Here is a 6528-nt window from a genome sequence, read left to right as displayed (position 1 = left end):
ATTTAGTGTAAAAGTAGCGGCAACAGTTCACGCTGATTCAACAATTCAAGACAGTACTTACAACAATCAGACAATCACAGGCTGAAAAGTGTAGTGCAAATCATTTATTCTTCCAAACCGTAAGTTTGTTCCATTTTATAATCTGCATGCATAGGGATTTCAAATCATTAAAATCGATATTATTTCATTCTGAATCTCTATAAGTATTTTACTGCAAACTAGTTCATTTCATTTAGTCGGTTCTCACAAAACATCACAATGTTAGCAGGAGAAAATGAAGTAAATGTGTCAAAAGTAGATCAATCGAAATCGGACAAAACCGATATTTTGCTAGAGTTAAAAGAGCAACGCGATGTAGTTATCGAAAAGCTGAATAGGTTTATAAATTTCATTAAATGAGCCAACGAATCCGATTTATTAGAATTAGAATCACGTCTAGACCACGTATCGAGTATTTTCAACCATTTCGAACAAGTTCAGTCACGAATAGAATCGCTAGAAAAGTGTACAACTAATTCAGAATATCGTGAAACATTCGAAAACAGCTTCTTCAAAGCACAAGCCGGCGCTAAAAATAAAATTGTAGAGTTTCACAGCAACATACAAGCCAGAATAACAGCTAGTCATAATGTAGCTAGACAAAATAATTTGTTCAACAATAGTGTTACTGTAAATTCAAAAATTACACTGCCACCAATTGACTTACCTATCTTTGATGGCGATAAAAAAAAATGGGTATTTTTCATTCAAAGATTTCAGGCATTAGTTGACCAGAATCAGCAGTTATTCTGCTATAGAAAAGTTGTATTATTTACAGGGCCGACTTAAGGGTGAGGCAGAAAAATTAATTCAGCAACTTGAGTTGACAGATGAGAATTATTTAGTAGCTTTACGTATATTGCGATTTGAAAACAAAAAAATTATTATAGACAAACATGTAGAAGAATTATTTAACATGCCAGTAATTACTAAGGAATCAGCTCATTTTTTAAGAAATTTAACTGACACATTCAAACAACTAATTACTTCACTCAAAGCTCTAGGTGAACCAACTGATTCGTGGGATCGCCTATTAATTCAACTATTAAAAATTAAACTAGACGCACGTACTAGGGAACGTTGGCATGAACATTTACATTTACAAAATAAAAGAGAACCTCCACCATTGTCAGAATTTCTCGACTTTTTAGTAAATCGTTGTGAATATTTAGAAAGCAAAGAAAAAACTGATAATCAGCAAACCATGTTAAAATCTAACTATTATAATCACACGCACAAAAATGCAAATAACAGTATAATTCTAAATATCCCTCACGAGGTGAAGGTCAAACAATCACATGTGCCGTCACGCAGGCGCAATGCGCTTATTGCAAAGATCAAGATCATTACATTTATTCATGTAAAAAATTCCTTAAGTTACCAAGTTCAACGCGACAAAACGAGTTAATTAAACTAAAATTATGCTTTAATTGTCTCAGAGGTGATCATAGGTCAGATTCTTGCACTCGTGGAACCTGCAAGGTTTGTCAAAAGAAACAAAACACACTAATTCATCGAGACTACATTCAAACACAAAATCACAGCAATCCTTCATTAGCCACAAACACACATTTGGCAATTGAAAATAAACAAAACACAGACGCACCTCAAGAAACTATCCAACTCTCATCAATCACACATCATCTAAATAATAAAAAACAAAATGTTCTTCCCCAGGTAGCAAGGTCACGTGAAAATGACGTCGGAATCTGGTCATGAGATGACTAGTAATGACCAGTTCAATGACGTGAAAATGACCTCCTAATGTCTTGGACCAATGACGTCATTTATATCACATGATTTACACGTCACATAAGACGTGATTTTTAATTGTTGTATGACGTGATTATGGCGTCTACTACTACGTCAATTTGTCCCAGTTTAAAAAATGTTTAATAGGCTTCAATTTGTTTTAATAAAGAAAAAGACTTTACATGTACATAGGAAGGGAGCACACCTATAAAAATAAACCAAAATATTATTTTGATAAAATTTATTTATCAATAGCATGAAAAACATGATGTAACTGCAAAAGAAACTTAAAATTCCAGTTTTCATAACACAAATTAACAATGTATTGTAATATCTGTTCAAATTAGAAATACTGAATAGTATATGGTTTATTTATTATGAAAGTAATATTTTAAAATGTCAAAACGTCCTGTGAAACAAATGACTGCTCTATTTGCATGAAAAATTGGAAAAAAGAACCTAAAATTGGCTATGAATAATAGGCATCGCCATTAGAGAACCCCTTAATTCAAGAACAATACATTTGGCAGTTATTTTCCCAACAGGCCATATTTTGAGATCTGTGAGATTTTCAACTATGAAAATATTTAAATTGCTGGAAGGATATGGATATGTATATAAGTCTGAATAGCCAAGAAACTCTTTGCCAATAAGATATATTTGACTGTCAGCAGATTTTACTATATTATGAATTTCAACTATTTTATTCCCAATTAAAACATAACTATCCGCCTTAGAATGATTACATGCTGATAATGTTATGCCTGGTAATCTCAATTTATGAAACTGTTGATTCCATTTCAAATTTTCGTCAAAAATAAGTGGTCCCAATGTATGTTTACTTTCCAATTTATACGTAATATTAGATACTGGCTGTGAAATTAAAAAATCCTTTTCAACAAGTCGTCGATGAACTTGTTGTAGGGGATTGGTTGGAGATTTTATTAATTATTTTATCTCTCCCAAATAATTTTCAAACGGAAAAGTCGAAAAATTGTCCAATTTGCCTAATAAATCTAAATCATCACAAAGATGTGACATTAAGTGTACATTATAAACCATGAACTCCAAACCATACAAAGATTTTGAATGTTTGATAAATACATTTATGATATTTCTCACAAAAGGGATTTTAAATTTTTCAATATGGCTCTGTGATAACAATATTGAAACAGAAAAATGAAGAGCAAGAAAGTTTTCATATATAGCTAAATCCACAATATCTTTAAGAACCAAAGGACCTAAGTACACTAAAAACATTCTATATTCAGTAGCTTTCCAATAATTTAGTTCATTAAGCAAACGGGGTTTTCGATTGAATTCTACTGGTATCATATTTTTAAGGTTGAACATCGTTCTGAAATCATTTTAACTCTCTGATGTTGTAATCTAACCTTCAAGGATCCTGCAATCCAAGTATTCAGTAGCTTTCTAACTACTCCTAAGCAAATGTTGTGCATGTAGTCAATCGGAAAACTACTAATTAGATCAATTGGTAATTCATGAAAACTAGTCTGCGAGATATGATGCTCATCATCCAATTGTAAGCGAAAAGATTCATTCGTGCGTTTCTGACCATTTAAACCATTGAAAACTACCTTGTGTTTATAATATTCTCCGTGAATTGTGCATCTATCACAAGAGGAATATCCTGAGTGGAATTTAGTGCCTTTTAGATAGGCCCTTGCAGGTGCATCACACACAAAACTATGTACCTCTAATGTGAAGTGTTTGTTACAAATAACAAAACCATTTTGCAATAAATCTTTCAATTCTACTATGAATGGATGAAGAAATGTATTTAAAGGATGTGGTTTATTTTTTCCACAAAAAATGGAAATTGCAAAAGGTCTACTACCAGAAATATTTTTTATTAATCCCAAAATAGGCCAAAACTGCATTTTTGAACTTTTGAAGAGTGGAATGCCATCAACATTAAAACTAATTTGTATTGTCTACACAAGTATCATTTGAAATAAGCTTAGAAAGAGCACTCCTCAATCCAAAATAACAGAACTGACCAGATTCTATATCAACAATTGGTGTAAATTTTGGGGTTGATAACAAGGTACGACTGTCTAAAGGAAGTTCAGGGTGGTAAGGATGAAGCAAATGAAGTAGGAAAGTGAAATTTTATGTTTTATAGCCCATTCAGCCAAATCATTAGCAATAGAAGTTTCTGTGCACAATGAATCATTGTTATCAGAACTGATTGATTTATCAACTTTAACAGATGATGTACTAGTACTAGTACTACTAGTGTTGCTGCTAATAGTATCATTGAAGAAAAAGCAGTCATTTGTTTCATCAACATTTTCTGCACCCCGTCCAGGGTTAACAGAGGTTCTTGACTTATATTGAAATTCTTGTTTGGTCGCTTGTAAAGCCCTTCTACACTTTTGTCTTGAACCAACCAATTCTTTCAACTTACGTTTTGACATTTTTAAAAATAAAAATATATGCTAATAATTCATAAAAAGTAGTTGATAATACAATCAAACCAGAGCACCAGCATTTCTTTTTTGCTCACGTTGTTTGGCATGTTTTAGCCATATTTTGATAGCATTTTCCACATCTGCTTGAGAGGTCAAGGGAGTTTTGATTTGTATGGCACCTGTAACGAAATAAATGAGTGGTTATTTAATGAGAATTATCCCTGTCGCAGAAATAAAAAAATAGTATTATTCTATTATGCTTTATGAAGGACGAATTTAGGCAGTACCACACAAAAACAACGAATAGTACTTACGAATGATGACAGATTTCACTAAAGTGTTGGAAAATGGCACTTTATTGTTTCTCTGCCCAGCAAAATTATACAATTTGGCGAAACCGTTGGTCAAGAGTAGTCTCATGATTCTATTAACATGAGCTGTGGTGCCATTTCCTCCAATTGAGGAAAGGTAGGATGCCTAAAGCAAAAAATAAAACTACTATAATAGACCTCCATAATAAAACTATCACAAAATTCTATTTTAGAGTAAGTACAATAAATATTTAGATTACAATTACACTTAAATCAATGGGAGATGTCTAATTCTTAATTCACTTTTAATGAAATTCTATGTAAAAAGTACTTACCAAATCATTAAATTTTTCTTCGGATTTCAAATATTGTTCCAAATTTTCAAACCTCCTTTGATCGTCTATTGGAAACTGCACGGGTATGTCATTGGGTAGACTAGCAACTACTGAACTTCGAGAGTTTTTTAAAAGAGTCTTTACTTCCTTGACCTCTTCTCTCAACTTTTTCAATTCCAGAAAAATTTTCTCTAAATCTATTATATATAAAAAAAAATTATTCACAGTATTAAACAAATAAAAGAACCTACTTTTTGGATGAATTCTATCTGTATTCTCTGACTGTATATTGGAATTTGTTTGAATTGATTGCGAATGTGATCCCCCAGGTGTTTGAGAAAGCAATTCTGTACTTTGTCTAGTGGAAGTTGGTGGAGATATTTGTGAATTTGGTTTCACAATCGGCCTAGAAGCTGACTTACCTAAAACAAAAGAAGAATTCTAATTTTTTATTATTTATTTTCAGTGTCAGATTGTACGCTTAGTATCTACGCTAACTGCGTAGAGCCCAGTTTGATCTCATACCTATTAATATCTATAAAAATATTTCATCCTCTTAAAAAATTATTTGTAAATAAAAAAATAAGTTAGACATTATTTCGATTAAAGCTATTTTAAATAGAAACATATTTATAGAAAAGTGTACTTACCAGAGCCACTCACAGAAATATATTTTTGGAAAGATGGAGGCCTTATCAGATTTGATACTGTTTCTCCTTCACTTTCACTGTCACTCAAAATCCTTCTACTAACGAATTTTCTCCTAGTTCGCTCTCCCTCACAATCTGAAGTAAGGTTGTCCGAATTATATTCGCATTTCTTCAGTTTTTTTTGTGCCTTGTTGAGATCATCTGAAAAATAAAAAACAAATATGTATAACAAATACCCAGAACCACACCACAACTCTTTAAAATTCTTTTGAAAATATAAACTTAATGAAACAAAACTAAATCACGCACCACATTCAAAAAATATTCTTTTTACTCCAGACAACTTCCAATTATGTTCATTTGGTTCTTCACATAGTGTGAGAGCCCTATTGAAAGCAGCACTCGTTCTGTATGGTGGCCACAAAACATTCTGCTTCAAAGGGGTGAACCAGGAAGAATGAACCAAACCTATTAAACCATTTTCGGAAAATTCTACACCCACAAATGCCATTGTTACTATAAAACTACAAAATAAAGGTCAAAACTCATACCACTGCTAAATACCAAGTTAATAAAAATGCATAAAATCTACTTCTATTTGAGACAAACAAGGTAAATCATAGCATTACAAATATAGCCATTTAAGTCAATGTATGAAGTTAAGACATATGGTTTATTCAGTTTCTTCATCTATTTCAGCGCTAAAATTTTGGAGGCAATTTATTCAATCAATACCTCCAATTGGCTATTTCCCAATCATAAATGTTTCGCTTGAAACATGAAAATTATAACTGAATAAAATTAAGAATTGAGAAATTGAATTATCATTTTCGACCATACATGCCATAACCTTTAACCAGATATATTCAAATCAAAAAATATAAATAACTATAATAATTATTATACTTACCACAATGGAACAACAGAAAAACTAAAAACACTAATAGCAGCACCGCAGATCATCTAACTATTATTAAATAAAATATATATTCATAATAAAATATAT

This window comes from Diorhabda carinulata, chromosome Y, assembly GCF_026250575.1.
Source record: "Diorhabda carinulata isolate Delta chromosome Y, icDioCari1.1, whole genome shotgun sequence".
NCBI lineage: Eukaryota > Metazoa > Arthropoda > Insecta > Coleoptera > Chrysomelidae > Diorhabda > Diorhabda carinulata.
This window is presented reverse-complemented; position numbering follows the sequence as displayed.